The 12026-nt window shown below is 37.6% G+C and overlaps 1 long non-coding RNA gene across 1 annotated transcript; it reads left to right on the top strand.

Moving 5' to 3' along the window:
* Nucleotides 1-256: 256 nt before the first annotated feature.
* Nucleotides 257-11003, top strand: LOC115659395. Its single transcript, XR_004002535.1, has 3 exons — nucleotides 257-4116; nucleotides 4265-6957; nucleotides 8550-11003. It is a non-coding gene; the product is annotated as an uncharacterized LOC115659395 (long non-coding RNA).
* The last annotated feature ends 1023 nt before the right edge of the window (nucleotides 11004-12026 follow it).

Genomic DNA, 12026 nt, shown 5'->3' with positions numbered 1-12026 from the left:
AATTTAAAAAAGGCAGTTAATTGGAGCATTTTTCATTATTTTTGTAGGGCCTCTGTGCAAAATAAATATATAAATAAATAAATTGTTCTGCCTTTGCTGGTTGTTCTGCAGCAATTAACCAGCAAGTAATATTTGCATTGCTATGCATATTCCTGCTGACATCACTGAAGCTTGTACAGGTCTGTTGCATCTTACACACATTTAACATGCGCAATTTCAGCTTTACGTGGTTGGCAAAAACAAAAAACAAAAGAGAAAAATAACAATTTTAATACTGTACCTGTAGTGCAGGCGATTCCGCCCACCATTCAACTCAATGTAATTTTGACTACACTTGATTTTCGCTTTACACGCTAACCGTGGAACGGAACCCCCGTGTAAGATGAGACTCGCCTGTATAAAATCAAAGTAGCAAACTAGTAAATAGCTATGTTGGCTCCTGCTGCATAGGAATTCAAGGGGAAAAATTGCCCAATACATGTAGTGAGGATAAAAGACAATCGGTAGAAAATAATTTTCAAGATTAAGACTACGTTGCAATCAAAGACTAAAGAAAATATTAAAATTGTGTATATTTAAGAAGTATCTCCTTTTAAACCAGACTTTTTTATTGGATAGAGGAGTGAAAAATAAATCCGATTGCTATTTGATATAGTTTTGGGAAAAATAAGTTTGTATGGCTTGTTTATTTTAGAAGTTAAAATATATTTTAGACCCTTTCATATATTGCCTCCCTTGTTTTGTTGCAAAAAATTATTATAATAGTTTTTTATGTTCTTGTACTTTCTTTGTAGCTGATTTAAATCCAATTGAGACAGCACCATAAATCAGTCACTGTTTAATGCAATTGAATTTTGTACTAAGAGGAATTAAGTAGTACAGTTTTAACCACACATGATGGGATCTTCAAAAGCACTTGATGTTGGCCTACCTCTGCTCATGCTAAAGTTGATAGTAAATTTGGCAAAGGCTGATCGCTTTTGAAAATCCTACCCACAGTTGCTTAGACAGGGAATTGAAATGTGATAAATCATTTTATTTCAGGTAATTAAAACAATGCTTGTTGTCTATCCAGCATGGAAAGTATATTGCATACTGTAATGGAAAAAGCTGTGTTTTCTAACTTATCTCCCAAAATTGGTCCACTCAAGAGTTTTATGGCTACATTGATGCAAGAAAAAACAGTAAGGACAGGGACAGTGTGGTACTGTCCTCGTTAAGAATATTCATTTGATTTTTATCAAAGCTATCTTGTGATGTATTAAGTGCATATGCTGATAAAGTGGATTTCCACACTCTGACAAAAGAGTGCACAGCTAATCTAATGACCTGTAATGATTGCTGATTTTATAATCTGGAATTGTATGCTATGTGCAATGTGATTAAAGAATCGAATTATTGTTTCTTTGCAAATTTTATCAGACCAAAGCCCAAATTATTTGTTGGGTATTCCTGAAGCCATCATTAACCTAGAAGTTCAGATTCTTCCTTGAAGGTGGATGTACTGTGCAATTTTTCAAAAACCATTTCCTTTTAAAGACGTGTTGCCATATTCTAATTTTTTGGTTTTTACATAAGAGTAGCCACAGTGTAAGTGTTTAAAAAGGCCCTGGGTCAAGTTTCCCTCTTCCAATCCATCTAATTATCAACATTACCTTGTAAAAGGTCGTTTTCTATTAGAATTGTCACACTATGGACTCCTTATGTCAGGGGTCCCCAACACAGTGCCCACGGGCGCCATGGTGCCTATGGAGTATCCAAATGCACCTGCATCCTGGCTGGTGTTGAAGCATCTGCTGAAATGCTGCTGAATTTCTGCGGCATTTCGTCGGCGACGCCTCTCGATGACGCCACTTGCTGCCGACAAGTGACGTCATGGAGAGGCGTTGTCGCTGAAATGCCGTAGAAATTCGGCGGCATTTCAGCGGATGCTCCACCGCCGCCACGAGGAAAAGGTTGGGGACCACTGCCTTATGGTGTTAATTCTCATTGGATGGCTTCAGGTATTTATAGATGACCATCTCAGAGGATGTCTAGTTTATAAATATTACTCAGTCTTGCAAATAGATTTCAACATAATATAAACCTTAATTGAGGTTTGTTTCTGTTCTCTCATCCTTGCACTCCATTCCTAGAAGAGTTGCTATATTAAGGGGACAAAATATCTCTGCTGGACACACCTACCAGGAATACGTTTGATTCACTGCTTAGGTGACTGGCAGAAGAATATTTATTACTGAATTTTAGTAAGACTCCTGTTATACTATAAACCCTCATGAGAAACATACTGTACGTTATCAAACATATATTTTTCTAAATTGCCTTCCATTCTTGTCTATAGTATTTGGAAGAAGTCTGTATGAGAAAAGGGCTGGATACTTGTTTTTCTGCATGTGTGACGTGAATTAATTTCTGATGTCTGCTTAATTTCCAGGAGGAAATAAGAACACACACAACTTCACACTTTCCTAATCCCTAAAGTCACTCCAGTGTAAATTTTAAGAAATATTAGATATTTTTTCACATGATTCTCTGCAACAATACTTCATTTAGAATCCTTTATCCAAGAAATTTTAAATCCTACCCAGCGGTCTGCAAACTAATTGCATTTTGCAGAATTTAGATTCCAAACCCTTAAGTCAGCTTGTGTGTGGAAAATCAAACCTTTGATATGTTCAGTTTTTGGAACCGTCACCTCTTGAATGTAGATTTATATTTGATGTAAATTTTACCCCTTACCATTCAGAACAATTAAAATCCCAAGTAGTTGGGAGTACCATATTAGCAAAAGGACACAGTTTTTCTTTTTCATTAAGGAGCACACTTCTCTGTCCAGCTTAAACAAGAAAACAAAAACCTCCAAAATAAATTTAATGTTCACTGTGAAATTTCAGGAAAGAGGCAGCAGTGATAAAACATAATCAAATGGTAAGCTTGGGAATTAAGTCAATTCAAAGGGCAAGTATAAGTAACAGTGTTGTATGTCTTGTTTTGATCAATCAAGCTGAAGTAGTACCACCAAGGTGCTCCTATGAGCAGCCCCAACAGAAACCAGTGAGGCTGTTCACATGAGCAAGGGCTGCAGGATCAGTCCCTTGAACTGCCAACTCTGCATGTCTATACTCCATGTGTGCATTCATCAGTGTTCTAATGGTAATACGTTGAACATAGTCTAGAAATTGCACTAATGTAATGCAATAGTTGACTTTTTTGGTTAAAAATTTTGCAACATGCAGAGCATGTTTGTAGGAAAACTTGCAATGATTTTTCTTCAAGCATTTAACCCTTTTTTACATCTATCCCTGTAAAATAAGTGTATACATTGTGTAAACTTTGTTGTAACTGGTAACTTTTACATGTATTTTTTGTACTGTGAATGACTTATTTGATAGAGGAAAAAAACATTAGGCCTAGTTAATTTTGTGAGCAATGGTAACAGGACCTATCTAGTTATTGGTTTGCTGCACTAGCTAAGAATTGTGCGGATAATAAAGTAGTGCTGTGTGTTGACAGATTAACAGTAAATAATCTGAGGTCTCAGCCTCATGGAAATTTTTAATCTGTAGTTCTCTAATGGGAGGACATTCCAAAATGTGAGTGCTTGATATGGAATGTGCAACTTGTGTATTAAAGTATTTTCAGAAATATTAAATGCTTTTTTCATATTTTGTTAGTGTCAGGCTGTTGATTAAACCACGATCTCCAACCTACATCTACATTTATAGGAAAGTCTTTTTACCATACACTCTGAAGATGAAGTTGTCCATTCCACTTCTTGTCCGGCTGAGCCTTATTGCTTGTACAACTGGCTGTGGCTTTCTATGCAATGCATAAAAAACTTGTTTTACATATAGGTCAAGAACTTTGCCTGTATTATTGAATGTATAGAAAAAAGGGATGCCACTGTGTAATGAATGAGTTCCTTGATAGCAGACAAAAGATACTCCCATAACTTAAATTCCTTCGACTGCATCAGAAATTCCTGTAACTTCCCAACTTAGTCTTCATTTTTTTTTATTTATTTATTACAGGGTATGTGGGAGGGACTTGTTTGAGGAATGACAATTGCCAAGGAGAGAGATTAGTACCACAAGATATTCTGCTTCAAAGTTCTAGGTAAACTTCTGTACCTAAACACATTTTTTTACTAGTTAATACTATCCATTTTAAAAAGTTTTAAAATTGCTCTAAAATGTCATGCGCCCTCTTTGAAAAGTAATAATCTTCCATGATCAGAGTGTTTTTTGTTTTTATTTTTCTCTAGGGGATGGAGTTGCGTGCCACACATCACAGCATGTTATTGTTTCTGAAACTGCTGACTACAAATGCTTATGTAAAAACAGGCATTTGCTGCCTATTTCTATGCCCCATAAAGGACCAACATTTCTTGGAATATAGGCTGTCTTTTAGTTGCATTTTTTAAAAAAATGCTGTAATTATCCAAGGACATCACTTCTGACATCGCTAACTACTGTTCATCCTTTGTTCTTATCCTGTATTAGTTTTTGTGCCAGAACAGTACACCTTTCTGGCCTTACTAACTTTTTAAAGAGAAATGGGTGAACACTTGATTACAACATTATAGTGCAGAAATTGTCAGGTAGTCGCTGTGACAGTGTTGACCATTGTCTTGCAATAGTTTGGCTACTTAAACTTTTCTTATTTGTAATGTTCACTGTCACATAAATTATGCTCTGCAAAAAGAAGTTCAGGTGGAAAGCTACTTTGTCCAACTCTCAGTCATAAAAGAATAGAAAAATCATTACTGGTAAGCATGATTTCATGTTGGATTCATGTACTGAAAAAAAAATTTTTAATTGTAATTGTTTCACTGATTGTTACAAAGCATGATGAAGAATTATTGTTATATTAATTCAAGAAGGTAGCTGTTAAAGGTCTAGCTAAAACTTCTATGAAACAAAGATGTTGAGTATTAAGTAACTTATGCCACTGGTTACAGACAGTACATACTTTACCCTTCATTTAAGTATCTTTTCATAAAACAAATCTATTGAACTAATCAGTAGCAACTGTACAAAGGAATTACAATCAGGCAGCGTTTAGAGTGTAGACTCTAGCCTTCTCCTTAATCTGCTAGATATTAGTGACACATTTCTTGAGCAGTTTTAAACTAAATATTAGGTGAGGTCTAGTGGAATTCTGTACTTGATAACTAATTCTTGTTCTGTGGTTGCCTTGGGCTGTTTGCAGCAGAGAGGTTTTGTAGACAGTGGTTGTCAACCTGTTTTCATTTGTGGACCCCTAAAAATTTTTGAATGGAAAGTCTGAACCACTGAGAAATCTTAGACATAGTCTGCAGATCCCCAGAGGTCTGCGGACCATAGGTTGAAAACCACTGTTGTAAATTGGCTTTGCAAGTCACAGACGCTTCTGTCTGTTTCTTTCTCAGTTAATACTTTTGGCGTTTTATCTGCCTGTTGTTTGGTGAAGAAAGAAACATCCAAAAATCTTACTATACATTCTGGTTCTAACAGAAAAATGTAACATATTCTACAATTAGCTTTTTCTCTGATTTTTATTTAAAATGTATCTTCAGAGGTGGAACTAACAATGCCTTTAATTGGTTTGGGGACTCTGTCTTTTCATGCTTGCTGTAGGCCTGAAGCTGGCTTGCACACCCATTTAACATGGGGAGAACTAAAATGGTTAGACAAGACTGAGAGTTGTCATTATTTCAATTTGGAAAAATAGGCAGTCCCATTAGACAGTGATGGTGGGGTGGGATATTGGACAGAAAAATGTTGAAAATATAAAACATACTATGTCCCCTAACCTAAAATACTGTTTGGGTCTGGCCACCCTATCAGTGGCTATAGCAGAAATGGGAATTCAGCATAAGGGAATAAGTCTTCATTGGTAGAGAGAAACTTCCATGTGAAGAGAGCCCCAATCTTTCAGTCTATTTGAAAGGTTGATGAAAGTCAAAGGATAGAAATACAAAATTGTGCTATAGAAAAAGAGGTAAATCAGGGCTCTTATTTATCCTCCTAGCATAAAAGATCACAGGGATATTGTGAAACTCAATGCCGTATCTTGTGGAGGCTTATGAGTATTCAAGAAAGGATTTGATGTTTGTGGAATAAAAATAATCTACAATTACACTAGGTAGGATACAAAATTGGAAAGAATATAAACTCACCTTTCAGGACACATTAACCACCTTCCTGCTAAGGACTAAAAGGAAACTTCCCCTCTGCCTAGTTATTGTATAATTGTCTGAACCTTTGTCTGAGGCATCAAAATGCTGCCATTGAAAACAGGATAATGAAATAGATGGCCCACTACCCTGATCTAGTATGGCAGTTACTATGTTCTTACGACTGCGAAAAGGCAAAAAATTAAGTTTTAGCAGCCACCAAACAAGTTTCCAGTAGCAGAGCATAAAATGAAAAGCTTGTCCTGTTTATAGAATAGTCAGTAAGTTGTGACTAGCGAAATCTTGATCTTCAGCACAGCATCAATTTAACTCAAAGCAATCGGTTAAAGGTTAATTTATTGCCCAAAACAGAGCAGGTTTTGAAATATGTTTAGGCACTTGTAAACTAGCCTTTGCTGTATCTCCAGATGGCTTAAATCTTTAACCAGTTTTTAAGCCACCTCACCAGGTCTCAGAAAGGAGTTTGATCTGGGAAATCTTTTATTGGGGATATCTCTGGGCCTGTAAAAGGGAACTGAACTACTGCTAGAACATCCAAGATGTGTGTAAAATCACTGCCTGGCAAGCCCTGGAATTTTATCTAATTTAGGATTTCATCTCATGAATAACTAGATCCAGTCTAGAAACCAACTGCTCACAGGCTTTGAGAGATTCCTATTGGCAGGAAACTTTTCAACTTGCTTCAAAGAATAAGTGAATCTGAAGATTTGTGACTGTTGAAGCTAAAACAGCCCAGTCTCAAAACACTTACACTACATACTCCTGGCTCCTATGGAAAGGTGAGTAGCTATGCAGAAATACACATTAAAGTCAAATATACCAGAATGCCAGTCACAGGTAAAAATAGTAGTGTAACATAATTTAGCCTCCATTAATTTTAAATAGTAGTTAATTTCAGTCCAGTCACAGCCTGAAATAAATTTATCTTCCCTTTTCTGGATCAGAAGATAATTTTTAAATGTCCTAAAACTCCACAGTGTAACACTCAAGACTCAGATCCCATAGTGAGAGTTGGTCTGGAAAACAGCCTTCAAATGGTGATTAGTGAGGCTAGTGATCTAACAACTGTGGCACTAGTACTCCAATCCATTGCAATGTATGGACCTTGAGTTTCTTGAATGTAGTAAATGCTTATTTTTAAATTTGGGTATGAAATGCTTTGATAAACTCTCATTGACTTCAGCAGGAACAGGACTTCACCCCTTATGAATTTAGTTTCCATACAGCATCAGTATAAGCTTCCCCACAGTACCTCAACAATGTGCTGGAATTCTAACCTGAAGGAACCACTTCTTCTATTGACAAAATGTTTGAAGCCAGGCCCATTCAAGCTTTAGTTTCTCAGCTCAGACTATCACTAATGTTGCCAGTTAGCATTAAGAGTGGCACTCAGCCAGCCCAAGATTTTGCTTAACCTCTAAAGCAGGGGTCGGCAACCTTTCAGAAGCAGTGTGCCGAGTCTTCATTTATTCACTCTAATTTAAGGTTTTGCGTGCCAGTAATACATTTTAATGTTTTTAGAAGGTCTTTTTCTATAAGTCTATAATACATAACTAAACTATTGTATGTAAAGTAAATAAGGATTTTTAAATGTTTAAGAAGCTTCATTTAAAATTAATTTAAAATGCAGAGCCCCCCGGACCGGTGGCCAGGAAGAGTGCCACTGAAAAACACCTTATGTGTCGCCTTCAGCACCTGTGCCATATGTTGCCTACCCCTGCTCTAAAGGGTAAAGCTGGTGGAAATCCAATCAGACTACGGTGCTCATCAGAGCCATCTTCAGATGGTGCCATTTTTCAGTTACCAGTTGCCTGGGCTGAATTTAAATAGGTTTACACCTCCAGGTCACCAATTATCAGACCCAAGACATCCCTTTCCCTCCATGACTGTTTTAAAAAAATAAAATAAAAATGTCTTGGTTTGGTTTAGAACAGTAAGGACTACGATCTGATGCAGCAACCCTCTGCCACTGACAGGCATTGAAATGTCTTTTAGCGCTAAAAGATGTAAGTGGATAATCCCCTTCCCTCCCCACCCCAGTTACCATTTACTGGATTTAAGCTTCCTGCATTTTTTTGTTCTCTCCTTGCCTGCTTTGATTTCAGCTGCCCAGTAGCTTTTATCTGCTTCCACTAATCCATGCAGCTGCTCTCTAGCTTCTTCTTTCTCCAGTCTTTTTGTATCGTTTTTCATTTTCATCTACATGTTATGGGAGATACCCAGTTAAGTCAATTTACAGAGTCACCTACATTTTTCATCCTACTCTTTCTCAGAAGAGAGAGAAAATAATCAAGGAGCCATATTATCACTTTTATGGAATATTCTAACAATGTATCCACTTGTGCTGTTTGAATTTTTTCTCTCTCCACAGATTGACCTGATCTTGTTTAGCTTTAAAGTAATCTCGAATAGTCTCCTCAGCTCACTTTTGTTCCTCTTCAGCCTTAAGAATATCCTGTTCAGCAATATCGTCCTTTAAAAGAAGAAAGTGTCCAGTTGTATTTACTGACAAGCCTCTAAATCTCAGTAAAGAGACGATGGTCATACTGTGTCAACTGAGAGCGGTCTGTACATATTTTGAGGGCAGACAGTGTCCCATAGTCGTAACGCACATCCTTGCCAGTACTCAGGATAATTTGGTCTGGCGAGCCATGGGACCAGCATTTGTACAGAATGTCGCACTCTTAAAGCTAGCATAATTAGACATCTGGGACTTCTTCCAGCACTGGAGAACCCCCAAGTACCATGGGGTGGAATAGCAGCTCCTTTGCCACCTCCTCCCAAGCCTCCAAGACCAGGAGCTGTGAAGAGTGGAAAGGAGATGTATCCTGAGCCTTGGCAATCCCAACAAGCCCCAGGCCATTGGCAGCTACTGTAACGTAGCTCAGCCCTGAGCCTGCTCTTTGGGGAGCAGACCAGCAACTCAAGGATCAGGGGCAAGAAAGTACTGTCCACCTTTGTGCTTCTCTCTCCACCCAAGCTGTGATGACCACCAGTGATACCAAGGATCTGGCTAATGGTTCTTACTGAACAGCAATATTTAAACTGTTCTCAGTTCCCATGAGTAGTTGTTTTAAACATGAATCGCCCCAGCTGCCTGTGTCAGTAGTGAAGCACCTGCATTGAGAGGCCTCTGGCTTTTCCTAGGATGTCCCTTTGCCGCTTAGAGCACTTGTCCAACAAGAGCTTTGCTCCCCTCTCTGCCTAAGTACAGGGAGAGCTGTCGCTGCCAAGGTGTTCAGCAGTTACCAGCTCTCATGTTTTTTGAAAGTAGAGGGGCATATTTCAGACCTTAGCACTTCTTTTTGTGTTCACACTGCATTTGTGGCCACAACCTGGATACCAATATTTGAATATCTAGCCTACTAACAGAAAAATGTGAAAAAGTAGACTTTTCTTTCCATAGGGCCCAACACAAAGCACCCTCTTTCTGAAAAGAGGCTAGAATGCATACAATGCATTTGGTAAATCGCAAATCAGAACTAAACAGCGGATGCAGTTGACTGTAACAAAGAACAGCTGCTGTGCTGAGTGGGGTTGTCTATTTACAATGGAAGAAACTGATGAAGCAGTAAAGGAGTATTTCATACACTTATATCCTAAAATTACAACACTAGGTACACATTTTCCTAGGGGGAGTTAAGCTGCCACGCTCATCAAGGTGAGAACATACATTTGACACCCCCCCCCCAACATTATTAGAAAGGGTGATGATCCACAACGTTATTGCATGGCCTACCACTGTGCATGTTACCACCTTACTGAAAATACTGGACTGACTTTAAAAATAAAAGTGAAATACATGACAGAATGGTATAGAAGAAATTACCTTAAACAGCAAACTCAGAGCCTGATTTAAAATAGCACTTGTAAGAGCATGGCTTCTCTCATGTTTAAGTCTAGAATTGTGATTCAGCAATATCTATCGAGTTAGGCTTTTGTGTCAACCCAGTGAGTGATTTGAGGAAAGGGGGAGTTTGAACTAATAATAATAATAGTAATAACCTATAAGATAAATAGCCTGTGCATACAGAGATTTTTTTTATTTAGAGGGTCATATTTAGAAGTATCCTTATTAGTTATAGTGTATGTATTCAAATCATTTTTATTATATATTCATATTTAATGTTGTAGGTAGGTGAAATGCATTTGTTCTGATTTAAATAAAATCCCAATATTTTTGAACAGCCAGTTGTATTATCTTGTCTACCATTAAATAACCTTTATCACTGTATAACACACCCCCGCTCCCTCCCTGCTCTCACCTGCTGAGTAAATTATACCACCACTAAATCTTGGTCAGTGGTTTGGGGATGGAGTGACTCTCGGATGTATTTCAGATTATAACACACTAACCGTACTCTAAGAGGTCAGTTATCTACACATGTACATGGGAGAGTGTGTGCAAGGATCTCTGTGTATGCATCACACATCTCCTATCACTCTCCTAGTTAACCCCTCTCTAGTTCCCACCATCAGCCACACTTACCCTAGGCTCCATTTTGAAGTCCTTATCTTGTCCCCCTCCATCCTTCCTCTGGCTTCTCTCTCCAGTTTCTCCTCTTCCCCCTGACTAATCTCTCCAGTCCCTACCTTTGTTCTCTCTCTCATACTCTGGTCTTGGAGGACTGCTATAGTCCTAGAGAGTAAACAGGCAGTTCACTTAACTGGATTGTCTAACCTGAGTCCTTCCTGCTCTGGCTCTAAGCCATTATGGTAAGAATTGCTAAATAACTGTGCCTTTGCTAATACCCTGAGTAAGAAAAATGCCCCATTCTTTGTGTTTGAAGAACCATCTTTGTGCCTAAGGTTGGGAACGCTGAAATTTTTCTGAGAATGTGAGGGTAAAAATTATAATTAAAAAATGAGCCATGGGGACAGGGAGATAATAAGCCCCAAGTAATGATTTAATTAAGTGGTAAATGAAATTTTGAATCACACATTCCAGTTTTTCAGAAAAATTCTCTATCCCTATTTTAAGCATCACAATTTGCAAACAAATCAGTTGTTCCAAGCAAAAATTAGCAGGATGGAGAAGAAATAGATTTGGAATGGAAGATCAGATATAACCACTGCCTACATTATAAAAGTTAAAGAACCAACTCAACAAAAGCAAAGAAATTTTACAAGTTAGAAAGTTCTGCTTTGAAGTTGTTTAGATCTTGCTTCTGTGTTACAGTTACAATAGGGATATAATGTGATTCAGAATGTGTGTCTACATGTAAATGTATATTTTAAATAATAATCTTTTTTAAATGGCAGGATTTTTGTTAGGTAGCTCCAAACAACATTCTCTGCTGTCTTTTGCATCTGTGCTGTCTCTGCAGCAACAGTTGATCAAAGGGTGGGATTTACACAGCTGCACATATTCTCCTGCTGCTAACACTCAAGCTTGTGCAAAAACAAATATTGCTCCTGCTATATAGAAATACAGTACAGGAACATTATTATTTTCCCCAGTCTATCAAAGCACTTAAGCATATGCTGAACTTTAAACAGCGAATAGTTCCATTTAAGTAGTCAGAACTGTGTTCATGTTCTGAGTTACTAAGCATGTATTGAAGTGTTTTGCTGGATCAGGGCCTCCTATTGCAACCTGTGTATATCTGTAGTCATCTACACTAAGCATTACATGTTTCCAATCAAATTTCTAATGTTGACACATTAAATATAGTAGAATAGAATTTATATAAATGTATGATATTTCAGAATTTTTTAAATAAAATTTTGTACTAGACAGAGCATGCTTTGCCAACTGCGTAAAAGCATACAGACCATTTAGTGTCAGCAATAATTCCTGTAGCAAGCCTCTAACTGCTGCTTGATATATGGCATATAAAAAGGTATC

This window comes from Gopherus evgoodei, chromosome 11 (genome assembly GCF_007399415.2).
Source record: "Gopherus evgoodei ecotype Sinaloan lineage chromosome 11, rGopEvg1_v1.p, whole genome shotgun sequence".
In the NCBI taxonomy this organism is placed as follows: domain Eukaryota; kingdom Metazoa; phylum Chordata; order Testudines; family Testudinidae; genus Gopherus; species Gopherus evgoodei.
The sequence above is the reverse complement of the archived record's forward strand: the minus strand, read 5'-3'. Positions and strand labels throughout refer to the sequence as shown.